Source organism: Thamnophis elegans, chromosome 10 (genome assembly GCF_009769535.1).
Source record: "Thamnophis elegans isolate rThaEle1 chromosome 10, rThaEle1.pri, whole genome shotgun sequence".
Taxonomy (NCBI): Eukaryota; Metazoa; Chordata; class Lepidosauria; order Squamata; family Colubridae; genus Thamnophis; species Thamnophis elegans.
In genome coordinates, this window is record NC_045550.1 from 44,227,470 (window position 1) to 44,240,861 (window position 13,392).

The following is a 13,392-nucleotide window of genomic DNA, read 5'->3' on the forward strand; positions in this document are numbered from 1 at the left end:
TGCATCCTGTAGAACTATAGAATATGATTTAGCCAGCATCTATCCTGGTATCCTACTAAAGATCTTTGTTTCTCTACTTAACCTGGCATCCCTAAATAAGCCATAATAAGGGATTAGCTAAAAGCTCCAATTTTACATTAGAAACAAAACCCACAATAATATGGACTAAGAAATTACTAGTAAACACCATTAAGAGAGCAGCAAGGATCAAATATGGAAAGAGCAATTTAACATTCATTTCTTCAACATTGTCCTCCCACTTGCACTGAAAATTTAAGATATATGTATATTTTGGATAGGACTATGCATCGATTCAGAACTTTCCCAGATTAATTATTCAACTCAACAAATAACTAATGCAGTATTCATTCTAATACTTAAGACTTCCACAATTACTAAGATGGATTTAACAGAAAAATAGGGGTTTTCCCTTATAGCTTTCAGAAAATCTATCTATAAAATTGTAGCTGAGAGTGGAAGTAAAAGTACTTTTCCATTTTCTCACTTTATGGCAATGTGATGCTGTTCAACTTGCTAAGGCATATATTTAGAACTTGAGAGATATTTATATTCTAACCAGGTGGATATTCCTCCAGCATCAGATAAGAGAACAACCACATCACCTGTTCATACAGGAGCCCTGAGTGAAGACAAAGAAAGTTTCTGTCTTAAGAGATTCTAAAGAAGGAAAGCAAATCAGTTTCTGAGATTTCCATAACCTTATTTTATCTTCTTTCTTGCCTGGAAGAAATTTACTTTCTGTGGAGTTGGAGCAACCAAGAAATTAAGATGAAAGTCTGCTATTGAGAGATTTCTTCCGGAATGCAAACTGATACATATTCTGCTATCTGCTTTGGAAGATCCAGAGGTAAAGAAAGAACAAAGAATCAGAAGAATTGGACAAAATAATCAGAAGTACAAGATTGATGTGCCAGTCCTACAAAAATCTTACACTGATATTGAGTGGATGAAGTTTGGATTTCTTGTCTTGGCGAATTGATTATATCTGGGAAATGAGGAAAAGCAGTATGATACTTTGAAGATCTTAATGTTCTTAATAATTTAGTTGGAAGTTATTATTTTCCCCAAATGTAGGAAAATAACATTCTTACATTCCTCTTCCTCACTTGATTTTCTCTGTGTTCTCTGTCATAAAGTCGTAATGATTGTAACATTGGTTATTTAGTTTAATTTTAAAAAGCATATTTTGAATTTTGTGAACATTTACAAATTAGTAACATTTACAAATCAGACCACTATTTAATAGAGCTTCCTGTGTCTTGATAATAATTGTGTCTGTAGAGACCAAGTCAAGGTTACTAGATTCAAATATACTAAGTTAGAATTAATTAGTCATGTATTGTTGAATAAACCAGAATTATTACATTCATATATCTTATGTTAAATATTAAAACAATATTTAGAAACTCTTTTATTTATTATATTCATGCAATATGTGAAACCAAAAATCAAATAAATCATATTATTTCTTAAGAGAAATCATATTACATAATATACTAGTAGCATAATTCTTTCACCCATACCTAAATTTGATATGCGACTTGTCTCACACACTTTTAATTACATAGAGATCATTCTTTGATCTTAAATGTCAGGAGAAAATCAGGAAACAAGCACTGTTTGTTAAGTGTGATTTAGTAGTAGTCTACATTTGAACTTGAAAAGAATAACTAATGCTATGCAACATTTTAAAGTGTTTTTTCAAGCATTTCCATTGAGAAAATACTGGTTTTTAAAATATTTTTTTCAAAGAAGAAAGTATCTTATGGATCAGATCACTGACTTGAATTAGAAGATGGATTGATAAGGTTAGAGTTCCATCTTTCAATGTTTTGACTGACATGCTATCGCACCCTTGAAAAATGTTCCACCTTGAAACTGAATTAGATGAAAAAAGAAGTCCAATGTATCTTATGACAGAACTTTATTGTTGATTATGTTAACAGATGTAAATACTTGAGTTTATTTCTAATAAAGAAGATCACTCATAATACAGGACTTCGACAGCATAACTAACTAAAAAATGTTTGGCATTTCAAATCTATGGCATTTGAATTACACTTGATACTTAAAACTTTGTTCAACCTGGGGATTTGAGATATGTAGTTCCAAAACAAAGAGCCAGGCTGGGAAGAGCTGGTCCAAAATTATTCTGTAGATCAATGTTTCTCAACCTTCCTCACTTGACAAGGTCCCTTCCAACTCTGTTACTGTTGAAACTGTTGAAGTATGGACTTTAGCTTGATAACTGTAAGAGATTGCTGTGGTCTCCTCGCAAAGAGCTACTGTCTGGAGCATTTGTGGGAAATCTCATGTTTTCTCCCTATTCAGAGGGGACAAGGAGAAAAGATGACATGTAGAACCAGTCTACTTGCCATGTTTTCATTCAGCTACAGTTGTAAACTCTACTTTTGACAGAGCCATCTTCAGTTCACCATTTCTTCCCTAAAAGTCCTTTTTCCAACCTTTTTGTTGATAACTCATTTACTCTCTGACACTACAGCTACCCTCCATAATTTCTTGAAGGAAAAATAAAGATTTTAGACGTGACCACACCCACCTTCCATACTTTCAGATGGAATTATTCTGGGGCTGAGTAGTTTATTCATTCAGGAAAACTGGATGCTCCTTAACCAGTGTTTTATATACCGTGAGTTGCCACTTCCTCAGGAGTCAGGGGAGGAGGATGGACAGAAAGCTTATTGGCTCAGTCTCTGGTTACTCATTGAATCTGCCCAATCAATTCCAATGTGTCGCAGCTGCTTTTAGCTTGATAATATTTAGGCCATCTAGTCTTTCATTCCATAAAGAACAAAAATAGTAGGACACTTGCAATTACCTTATAATTATGCTTATTTATTCTCATCATTTTAATTATTAAATAAGGAGTTGAAAAACAGGTTCCATGAGGTACATTGCTCATTATAACCCTGTATTACTTTATCTAGATTACTCAAACTTTTAAATTTTATTTGTCTATATTGCAAGGAAATAAGACATACTATCAAATTAATCTGTGAAAACAGCATTGTTTTTCATACTGAGTATGATGGTTTTAAAAATCTTATAATGAATCATTACAGGCCATATTTTATCCTACTATAGGATAAAAATGGAATTTCTCATCTCCTGCCAATATTTAATTACAGTGCGTAATATACATTTATGCATAAGGTATCTAGAAATGTTTCTACTGCTCTTTAAATTGGACTAAACTGGACATGAATAGGGATTCTCTTTGATCAGGAAACTGGAATGCTGAGGACTAAGTATGAATCTTTATGAAAAACAGAATTTTCATGTTGCAGTAATTGGATTTTTCTTCTTCTCCTGCTTACTATGAAAGTGGTTATTCTTATTCATTTAGACAGTGATATGTTTCACATTGTGTTAAGTCATGGTTTCTTAATCATGGTTTGTTTGCTAAGTCACAAGGGCTGGATTCATAATATATGCCAAGGGATATATTATGTTTTACAAAACATTGTATTTGGTTTATAGACAACTATGCTAAACCCAAAGAAAACCACATTTTAGCTTAGTTGATAATATATGTGTGTGTGTGTGTGTGTGTGTGTGTGTGTGTGTGTGAGAGAGAGAGAGAGAGAGAGAGAGAGAGAGAATTGCATATATATATAGTGGTGAATTGCAAGTCATATATATATATATAACTTTATATATATATATATATATATATGTATGTATGTATGTATGTATGTATGTATGTGCGTGCGCGCCATATATATATCATATATATATATATATGTATAAGTCATATATATATATATATATATATATATATGTATGTATATATATATATATATATATATGTATGTATGTATGTATGTGCGTGCATGCGCGCGCGCGCACACACGCACACACACACACACACACACACACACACACACACACGACTTGCAATTCACCACTATGGCCTTGCAGAAGCCAAATAAGAAAGAGCCCAGAGTGAGTCTAGCAATGTTTTCTAGTCACCTGAACAAGGCTGACCTTCCCCCCGCCTTAAATTGTGACACACTTCTTAGTTGCTCTCAATCTCTGGCAGGGTTAGGCAATATTTGAGCATGAAATAATTTGGACAGGATAAATAATATCTATACGATTTTCTAATATTTCTTCAGAAATAAGCATATATAATATCTTAGCTGCCTTATAAAAGTTTCTCCTCGTCCCTGCATTTCCTTAGATGGCATTTTTCCTTTACAATAATAACGTAATGAGCCAATCTCTGGAAACAGTCTGCAGTGGTATCAGTGACAGAAATATGCAAAAGTAAAATAATGAAATTTGGCTAGTCAAAGAGTCCTCCCTGAATTACCAACTTTCTTTTCCTAAGCTAATAATCGCCTAAATCATTGTTCATATGTTATATAATTTAAAAGGCTGGATTTACCAATTAAGATTTTTTTTAATGTGAAAAACATACTGAAATGAGTTAATGGGTAGATGGGTGAAGGAGAGAGAAAGAGATTTGGTTGAATTTAAATATTTCTATTTTCTAATCCCAAATCCACCCATCCTGGCAAAACAGAAAATTGTAATACTTAAAAATCTAAAAACAATGATGTTGTATGAAAATATTACAGAATTAATATTTGTTTAAAAAATTCCAGAGCCATGGAACATGAATAAAACAAGATATCAAAATAAGGGGCATGAAAAGGCATTTCAAGTAAACAGATTTTCAATGTTGTATTAAATAATACATCTAAGAGGGCTGATTGTAAGTTATTAGGAAATACCAAAAAGTAGGGAATAGAGAACCAGTGTAGTGTAATAATTAAATTCAGATTCTAGTCTTCCCTTAGTCGTGGAAGCCAACTGGGTGACCTTTGGCCAGTTACACCCTCTCAGCCCAAATTAGTGTCAGTCTCTGTGACAATCCTGTTACATCATAAATTGATAGCTTTGCTAACCGGCTTGGTGAGTGCACTATTAAAACTGACCCTCCAACTATGTGGGACAAATGTTGAGAAAACCAACAACAACAACCTTGTGATCAGGGGTATTTCTGTGACACTAATTTTAGTGTCTAATAAACTCACTAAAATAAAATGATTTGACAAAAACAAATAATTTCAATGCTCAGTGAACAATATATAGGCCTTTTAAAAAATAATTAACTTGTGTAAGCACTCGGCACTGTATTTCATTACAACATACGATGGAGAACAGTTAGGAAAATAAATAAACTCAATTTTAATGTATTATTTTAACGTAATCATATTATGGCAGAGATATGATAATGGCATATGTAGAATTCCAAAAAAATCACATATATTCTGATTTTTAAGTAAGACTAATGAAATTTAAAAAAACAGAGAATAGGTGTCTGCATCACAATGCAATCAGGCTGACAAAATGTCCCCTGAAAACTTTTAGCCTGCTATTTACTTGATATTATGTATCTCCCAACATATAAATCTAATGAAATAATCCAACAAAACTTGACTAATGTAGGAGCCATTTCAGAATGGTGGAATAAATCAATAAATAATCACTGACCTAGACATTTCTTTATTAAAATGCCAAAAAATGATGATCAGAATTACATAGCCTTTGATTAATTCACATTCTTTGCTTAAAGAAACCCCCAAGTACCTAACAATATCATAAAAAAATCATTCAGTGGTTTCAAAGCCCACATTAAAGGATATTTTAAAAACTAATAATAAAAATGCTACAAACATCTAAGCAAGCCTTCAGTTCAGAATATTAAAATATGAATTCAATTAATAATGTCAAAATTTATAAATATAAACAATAAACAAAAACATAAATGCCCTGACCAGTTGTTTCTGATTCTAGGGAGTGGTGCTCATCCCCGTCTCTTAGCTGAGAAAGCCAACGTCTGAAGACATTTCCATAGTCATGTTGCCAGCAGGTCTCTATGCCCCAAGGTGCACAGAACACTGTTACTTTCCCACCGCAATGGTACCTATATATCTACCCATATTTGCATGCTTTCAAACTGCTAGGGGCAAGTATAGGGATTTCATCCTGTAGCATGACAAGCTCAACGTCTTTACTGAGCCATTGTGCTCCCATAAACAATAAACAAAGAGTAATAAATTGTAACTATAGTATGACTCTACACACACACACACACACACACACACACACACAAACACACACCTTAATGTGCTAAGTGTAGGAGCAATAACCTTGTGGAACAGGGAGGAAAGTCATAACCCAAAACAATACTCAGATAAAAGAAATCTTGGTCCGAGCCAGATCTGTAACCCGAAAAATCATCTCAGACAAATTCTTCCTTAGTTCTCAGAAAGATAAATGGAATGAGGAGGAAGCATATTCAGACTTGCAAGATTTTGTTACTATAATCTTATAATAAAAATAGTAATAACATGCGTGACCTTGGTGTCCTAGTCTAGTCTACCTTGGAAGACTGACAGCAGTTTGGATTCAAGAGAGCACAAAACTCAAAAAGAAAACTAGGCACAACTAATTAGTATAATAATAGTACTGGATTTAAAGAATTTTCATACCCAATTACTTGGACCCAATTATATCAAACCATATTGCCACTCATTGCAATATCCTATAGAAGAAAAAGAGGAGGCAGTTCCATTACTTAATTGCACAAAAACTGTTGTGATTATAATACAAATTGAAATACATTCACATGGCACTAATAATACATTTCATTGAGACAAAGAGCCAGATACAACAATTTCAGCCACTCGAGTATCTGTCAGATCTACATATATGGGAATCTCTTCACTTATAAAGAAACATAAGAGTGAAGAATCATAAATATAACAAACTTTCATTTCTTTTAATTCCACTATGGAAGCCACTAAAGCCTTTTTAGTAATTGCAGTTTGTGGCCCAGGCAGCAAAACCAAATATCCTATTCTTTGGAAATAAATCTATAGTTAAAGAGATCATCGTACTGAAGTTTTGAGATATTTAGCTCTAATAATATCTCACCAATGTCTGGAAAGTTAAATGTTGCTTTGTGCTATTCTGTCTGAAAGGCTGTTTAGTTCAAGTCCAATATGAAGATAAAAATAATTTTAAAACATAAAAAATTATATTGTCTATCAACAATCAGCATTAGGCAGCAATATGAGATCAACTGATTATCTGATTTTCCCTATAAAGTCAGATATAGAATATTTCTACTTAAATTGCAATAATTTAATTAGTTATTTTTATAATTCCCAGATGTGCATTTAAAACAATTAACATATGCAAATTTGATCAAAATGTATGTCCTCTTTTGTCTTTAATAGCTATCATAAAGCTTAGCAAACCAGTCTTATGATCACAGAGAGGAAATGTAGAGGCACAGTATCTTCCTTGCAAGTGCTTGCTGAGATTATGGCAACTGGAATCCAGCACTAATCTGGGAAAGGCTAATCTATAAATATGAAGTGTGATGTTTTTAAAAATTTTGTTTTAAAAATTATTCTGTCTGTCTGTCTGTCTGTCTGTCTGTCTGTCTGTCTGTCTGTCTGTCTGTCTATCTATCTATCTATCTATCTATCTATCTATCTATCTATCTATCTATCTATCTATCTATCTACACCACATCTTAGTGTAAATTACATAAAACTCCAAGCCAACTGTTCTTTTTTTATTTTATCGCAGTTTCTTTTGTGTTAAAAGTTTTGATCAATATGTTCATGTTATGTGCTGCCCAGAGTCCCTTTTGAAGGAAATGGGTTGCTATTGTAGATAGAAGTGATTAATAAATAAATGTTGCAAATAATATGTGTTCAAATGAAGAGTCAATATTGTTCCCCAACACATTTGATGATCATTATTCTGTAAACTGAAGAAGATAGGAAATTTACTACTTAATGAAAATAACCTAACTATAGATGCAGCCTTCTTGAAAATAATAGAACATGTACTTGATTCAATTAAAAAGTTTACATACACATAGTCCTTCAAGTTCCTGGGATCTAACACATTACTGGAAGACAACTTTCTTAATTCTTGTTAGGATGCTTGTATAACTTAAGGACTGTTCCACACCCTAGCAAATCCATTATTTTTGTGTTTAATGTTCAGACTGAGAAGCAATGCTCTGTGTAAAATGCAGAACAGCATGCTAATCTGTCTTGCCTAACCTTCCCATTTATGGGCCCTAACAAAGCAGAACTCTAAAAAAGCACTGCCGGGCCATTTCAATCATGTACATGCACATTTTTTCCTCTCTAAACATAAAACTATTTTGTTTGATTTATGTTTTTCATACATTATTTAAAAACATTCTTATTTCTAGTGTATACAAATATGCAAACACTAGCACACTATCACAATCACTGAATTCATTTTAACTACTTATAACTATTATGATACTGTGTATATTTCTAATAAACAATGCATGTCTGTATTATTATTGGGGGGGGGGGTTAATATAAGGTGCTCTGGCCAACATTTGAAAAGGCCCTTTTTGTTATGACTTTAACAACAATTTGATAAAGTGCTGGCCTAAAAACTAGGAGACTGATGCCAGAAACTATCTCACCTTGGCATGAAAGCTGGCTGGATAACTTTGTGCCAGTCAATTTCTCTCAGCCCAACCCACCTCACAGAGGAGGTTGTGGGGAAAATAAGAGGAAGGAGTACCATATATATTCACCACTTTGGGCTACTTATAAAGTAATAAGGGCAGGATTTAAAAACATCTTAACTCTAGTCCTATTAGACAGGAAAATATAATGTTATGCTAATGAATTCTATATACAGAACAGCCTATGCATTACTAAAGTCTTCTCTTAAACGTGATAGCCATCTTGTGAACAGGTAAGCCATCCCTTCAGCATGGCCTGGCCAAAGTTGATTAGTATATGCAGAATTATTTCCATTTTCTGGCAGAGCTATTATGCCTTTGACAGTTCCTAGATAGGAGGAAATGTATTGCCCCTGAAGTACACAGGAACAGGTTTGACTGCAGTATCTATCTGTCATGATGTGTATAGTGCGCAAAAAGCAGGGTATAATAAAGATGATGATTTTATATACAGATATAAATATATATGAATAACTCCAGACCTGATAATAAAAGGGAAGAGGCTTTGAGTAGCTAGATGCCAAATGAAAATAAAGTTCATTTGCTTTTAATAGCTATGTAAAAGGACAAACAGGTGGAGTTTGCCATATTTTAGGGGTGATAAGATGGGTAAGTCATTTAATTTCGTGTTTATGCGTATTCTATCTCATCCCAAATAAGTTCACTATCCTTTCTGCAATTGGAAAACCCTCCTTATAATATTATAATATTGTCAGTTTCTCCATAGAGAATACATAATATTCAGAGAAGTGTGTAAATGGGGAGTACAAAATAGAACTTAGCAACACTTAAGCTTGTATACTGTTCCATAGTGTTTTACAGCACTCTCTGAGCGATTTAGTGTCAACATATTACCCCAACAATCCAGGTCCTCATTTTACTAACCTTGGAAAGTTGGAAAGCTGAGTCAACCTTGAGCTGGTCCTATAGTTCATCCCTGCATGCACATTTTATCTGAGACTTGATAATGGCATACTAGATTTTTTTGGTAAACATCTTACCATGTGCAGGTATACATATCTCTCTCCCTACTTTAGCAACAGAATTTGGAAGTTTTCCTAAGCGTAGCTGAAAAGTACAATTCTCATTTTGCCAGTGTATGGAAGAATTTTCTAAAACAGAAGTGGGAAATCTGTGCCCCAAAACAATATGAGGTGCCCAACTCTGCTTTTAGTGGCCTTCTCTCTAAAATAAATTTGTGCCAGGTAAATGAAAAAAGAATACCTCTCCAAACTCCTTGGGGAGATCCCAGCCCTGGAGTAGTATCAAGAAAAATTGACCTGACTATAAAATAAAGCTAAAAGTCAGCTGTGATAAGGTAATAGTTTCTCAGGAAATGTTAGTAAATCTATGCATCTTGTTCCTTTTTGGTCTTCATCTTCTTCCCCAACACCTGTTAACTTCTATTGTCCTTTGATTTTTCATCCCTTGTTAACTTCCATTCTCCTTCCTTAGGCCAAGCCAGATCTCATCCAAATAATTCAAGCTGATCAACATTAATCACTATACTTTACTATGAAAAAGCTGCATTACAGGATTATTTCAAATTAGAATCCTTATGCAAACTATGTGTGTGGATTGGAGCAGTGATTCTTTCAAATTAGGAATTTGAACCTCATAATAACAAATGACATTTAGCAATGAATTTTAAATAATGACAGTCTTATGTTGGATCAGAATATTGTACATTGTGAAATGAAAAATGGAGCAAAACATTAGAATTTTTTATTCTTCCATCCATGGTCTTCCAGACCTTACTGTATATCTTCATCATACATCTGATGAAGTTATACTTTTTAATAAAATGTATTAGTCTAAAAAGGTGCCTCCAAGCTCCTCCTGATTTTATATATATATTTGATAACCCTAATTATTTGTGCTAGTTTACTTTTGATCTAATTAGTAGAGATTAATAGGGGATCAGGATATAGCTACCTGTCTTACATTACACTATGTACTGCAACATGCCCCTTCTACCACCCTGAATGGGGCAGGCTAATCCCACTGGAGTAAGCCACTTTCTTGGATAGCCACGACTCATGCCATGAAAGCTTTGAAGGTGGTAACCAAATGAGATTTTATTAATTGGATATTCTGAGGTACATATGTATTTTTGCACTCTGTTTCTCTGTGCTTCCATGTATTCCAAATTACTTGTAAATCTTTAAGGTGATTCATGATTCATTTGGAACTGATTTATTTTGGACATTTCTCCAATATTTTAAATTCAGTGTGTCTCTAATAGTGGGACTTAGCAGTCGTAGGTTTCCAAATTTTATTTACTACTGGTTTGCTCGTAGGCTCTGGTGTGCTTGCGCAATACTTTTGCGCATGGAAAAGTATTGCATGTGTCAGAAGTGTCTGGGCAGGTAGGCGGAGACTCCCACTGCCGCTACTACTGGTTCGCCCAATCCATGCCGAACCAGGAGCAACTCACCTCTGGCCTGTAGTATGACAGGTCTAGTTCTCAGGTCTCTGGAAAATCAAATAAAATCAATCTTTATTATTTTCATAGATCAGCCTGCTGATAAACTACAGTATAATCATCCTCACATCTCTAGCCTTGGGGCCACACATGTATCCATTAAGACCAACTAAAGAAGCTGATTCATAGCAGAATCCTCTAAAAGAAGAAAAGAAGTACTACAAGAAGAAATGTAGGGTTCAGTTTAGAGAGTTGGTCTACATGACTGAAGACCAATGTTTTGAGTCACAGAACAGGAACAGAACAAAAAAAAACCAGAACAATTAATAGAATAATAGACACCACAGAAGAATGTGGTCTGGTCCTTGAATATATTTCAGACAGAATGAATGAATGAATGAGAGTGAATTCCTCTCATGAGATCATGAAACCTTACAATGTTTTCCTCATCATCTTATGACATTTTAGGACTCTTTATGTTGTTCATTATGTTTATTTAAAGGAAATGTTTTTAAGTTAAATTTGGATTCCTGTGGATGACATTTATACAAGCCATATGTGCCATAGTATTCGCTGATGCCATATTATTAATTAATGTACTTTATGATGGTCTTTAAAAAGTTTTGATAACAACGTAGCATCTTTATGGTAGAAAATGTTAGGAGATGTTGGTTGAAATACTTTTTCTTGTATTTTGAACCCACTAATTTGGATTAATCATAGTTTTATTTAATATGTGCTAAATGCAATATAGACCTAGAATTAAACAATGGAAATGATAATCTATTTCAATCAGTTATAACATCATAATATAAAATAAAAGAGTTCTAAGTGAGAAGATTTATTATACAACCTTTAAACACTTAAAGTAACAAGTAAAACATTATTTATTTAAAGTAACTTCATGGGGATCCATAAAAAAGCAGCCTTCTAGTGTGTTTTTTAATTATTATTTTACAATTCCAAATGTAATCCTGGCATGGGTCTATTCTACACAACCAGAAAAACCTTTAGACACAACATGGCTAGTCTAGTATGTGATAGAACCAAATAACTATGGCCCAATAATTGAGCCAAGAGCATGTGTCCATGAGTCACTTGCTGATGGGTGTGCCCATAAGGAGAGCATGATGTGTCAGCAGCATTAATTTGTCCCAGTATCTTTGTCAAATTCCCAAATATTATAACAATTGACTATGAAACATGTAAGGATAAAATAAGAAAGATCTAGAATAGTATGAACAGCAGTATTCTGAATACAAATGAAATTGTAAAAAGAGGTCTTATGAACCCAGCCAATAGGATGCTATAAATAATTCAAGCAGGACACAACCAGGCCATGGACCCAAATTTTGGCTGTCTCAGTAGTGAGTTCTGGTGGGTTCTATAAATTGTCATTAAGTGAAAACAGTAGGTTTTCACATTTTTAATAGAGGATTTTAAGGACAGTCTGTCACTAGTGTGTACTGTTAGGTGGTTAACAATTGGCAAGACAAGCAACTTAAAACTCCAATGAAAATAGGAAGGGATAAGGAAATTAGTGTAGAACACAGTAATCTTTGTTTTATTCATCTTTGCTTTAAGACGAGGAGCACATCCAATCTGAAACCCTGTCTAGGCAAATGAAAAGACATACACATACAATATAATATAATCCTGAGTAAACACAGATAAATAGGTCTGAAAGTCACCATATATATTATACTTGAACTTTGAATATGAAATCAGAGTATAGAATGTATAAGGAATCCAAGGCTGAGCTCTGAGAAATTCTCATTGACAGCAGGAAGGACTAAGAATTTACCTTTTGAGAAAGATAAGTTTGTAATTATTGAAATGCCATACTTGTCAAGGGAATTCCATTGTTATAGTAAAATATTCAGTGATCCAAGGTATAAAAAAACAGCAAATAGTTTCAATAGCACTAGTAATGATTCATCTTGACCTCTGACAGGTTAATGTGAGACAATGCAAACTCCATAGAGTGTCCTGCATGAAAATGTAATTGGAGTGGGTCCAAAGAAGCTGGTATAAAGGTGAAGCAAGGATTGAGAACTATTATTTCAAGAACATTATATTAAAAAAGGGAAGGGGAAGCAATGGATGGAAGTTAAAATGAACCCAAGGGTCAAATTAAGACTTTTTAACAAAGGGCATATATAAGCCTGTCTTTCAGACTCAGGAAAATCCTAACCCTTTTTCTGGTGCAAATTCAGATGGCGTGGTCAGATCAGGTTGAAGAATGCTTTTTAAAAGTACCTAGATGCCAGGTCATATATGGTTTTATAGTTCAAAACAAGCATTTTAGACTGCACCCATTGAAAGTCAATATAAGAGGCCCAAGGATAGGGGAAATAAAATGGACAAAACATGCCATATAACC